This window comes from Triticum aestivum, chromosome 4B (genome assembly GCF_018294505.1).
Source record: "Triticum aestivum cultivar Chinese Spring chromosome 4B, IWGSC CS RefSeq v2.1, whole genome shotgun sequence".
NCBI lineage: Eukaryota > Viridiplantae > Streptophyta > Magnoliopsida > Poales > Poaceae > Triticum > Triticum aestivum.
In genome coordinates, this window is record NC_057804.1 from 581,603,416 (window position 1) to 581,605,968 (window position 2,553).

The following is a 2,553-nucleotide window of genomic DNA, read 5'->3' on the forward strand; positions in this document are numbered from 1 at the left end:
CCTCAAAAATACTCATGGAGCTTATCCGCAAACAATTTTTTTTAAAAAAAATTACACATGGAGCCGAAGCCTACGCCGCAGGTAGCCGAACACGGCAGAACCCGCGCATGCACTTTAGGCGAGGCGTCATGTACACTGCACATTATTAGTTTCCAGCACGGGCCATTTCCGTTCCTTCTACGAACCAGAAAATCACAGCCCGCGACGCGCTGAAACACTGCGAATCCGCACGATTCTTCTCCATTTCTTCGTCTGAATTAATCTCCCCGCGTTCGAGCGCCCCGCGGCCGTCCGGTAGCCCGAAGGAGCAGGTAGGCTGCCCCCCGTACGTTCGGCGATGCTACGGCGAAGCTAACTTGTGCCGCTGTCCGTCCGTCGACTCTCTGGGCCGAACCGTACGCACCATCGACCGAGTTGGACGCGGTTCCCTTTGGCTGGCTACTAGCTTTCGGTAAACAAACTTTAACATAAAATGGGAGCATGGCGGCCAAGGACACGGCGGAGGCAACCACTCCTCTCCACGCGAGAGCTTTAGCTAATCTAACCGATCCTGTGCGTGCATGATTAGTCGAAGGATGTCCTATCTTTAACATAAAATGGGAGCAAAGCTCATCTACGCGACGTAGGACAAATAGGAAAGTACGATGCGGCCAAACCGATCCCATTTGTCTATGCAGGCATGCTTTGCACCCGGCTGTCGTTGGGGCCATTGTATATCCTACCATATCGTCGAGCGTAAGACGTCGTGCGCGCACTCGGCATGGCGCCTTGTCTATTCTAGCTGCTGCCACCGCGACGACTTGTAGTAGTACGCGTCAACGACGAGAATTAAGAGTCGCTGGATGCATGCACGAAGTTTCCAGCTCCGTTGGTAGCTTGGCCGATTGCGCGCGTGGTGCTACCATGCAGTGTCGACGGGCGGGCCCGCGTGCCAGCGACGGTACGTGTACATGTGGCGGCGTCGCTGCCGACCTCTGATAGTCGGCCGAGTACGTCAAGTTGTGTGAGTTCGTTCGTTCGTTCCCATGCAAGTCGGAGTGTGGGACTTACGATGGATTCGATGCCCCGCAGCTTTGTGCTGCTTTCACACTTTCTTCGCCCCAAGCACAGTAGAGAATAGCTTGGCGTGCCGTGCGTCGCCACCTTTGCACGTCCCATGCATGACATTGGCTCTTTTATGCGGTGATCGTCGTGTCGATTAATTAAACTACGCACCACTTAGACACTTTTTAGTCCTTCTCTTTTGTTGCCAGCATGTGCTCACTTTCGCTAACTTGTCCTGGACTCCTAGGCACCACCTTTTCTAATTGATCGTTCTGAATGATCTTTTTTGTAGTCTTTTTCGACTTGAAGTAGCTTTGTCTTTTTCCTAGAGTATGTACATAGCATACCACAGCTTTATAGAAAAAGAGAATTGCAAGTACAAGAGGACTACCACACGCTGCGAACAACGAGCGTAGCACAACTTCACATCCGGCTATTCCATGGACGGCCACACACGACGCTACAACTACAACACAAAAGAGCCAACCCAAAAACCGAGAGCCTCGCCGTGTCTCGACCGACGTCAGTCACCTCTGAAGAACATCAGCTCCTGCCAAGCTTCTCTTGTCGACGCGACATCCCCCTTAAATGCCTAAGGAGGTGGCAAGAGGATGGAGGGACTCGATCCGACCCGAAGAAGGCACCGTCTTCGAATCACCGGTGACGATTGTACATTACGCCGGAGCCGGTCGATCAGGGCAACGACGAACACCGGAGGAGTGCAAGATAGGATCACCATGTCTCCTCGCAAGATGCTCCCAACAGAAGGACTACGTGGAAGACGCCGCCAACGTGCGATCCAGCACCGAATCAAGGCTTTTGTCCGGAGACAACTGCCAGCACCAAGGAGGCGAGGGAAATGGTGACACACTCGGCGATGCCTCCAGGAAGGGGAACGACACCCACAGGTGCCATCATCGCCGGCCCGGTCAGAACCAGACAGGATTTTCATCCATAATGCCGCGCATCTCCACACCCCCAAAGTCTCAGGCAGCACGAACCATGATGCCTCAGCACCGCTGTCACCGCAACAATTTGTTGTCGAAGCCGCGTGGCCGTGGTTCTCCCCCACCCGCACTGCCGAGAGAACGCGACCCAAGCCACCACCTTAAACACGACTGAGGAACAGCAACATCCACCCATGTCGTGCAAGGCCAGATCCACCACGTCGGCCTTCACCCGCACCAGAGGACTGCCCTTGGATCTAACCTGCAACTCCAACCACTCCAGCGCCAACACCTCCGAGGCATCACCGCACTCCCCTCCCGCGGAGGCGGCCGGCTGCCCACTAGGATCTCCTTCCTGACAGGGCCTCCTCGACGCCAACGCCGTCGTCTTCGGAGCCGGCGCACCACCCACTTCCACCTCCCTGCTACGCACCTCGCCTGGATCCACCAGCGACCACCAGCGCGAAAGGCGCCGCCGGCCTCCTCGCCACCAAGGCTGCCCCGGAGAAGTCCCGCTCCGTGCGAAGGAGGGTTATCGAGGGGGCGCATCCAGCACCCGCGG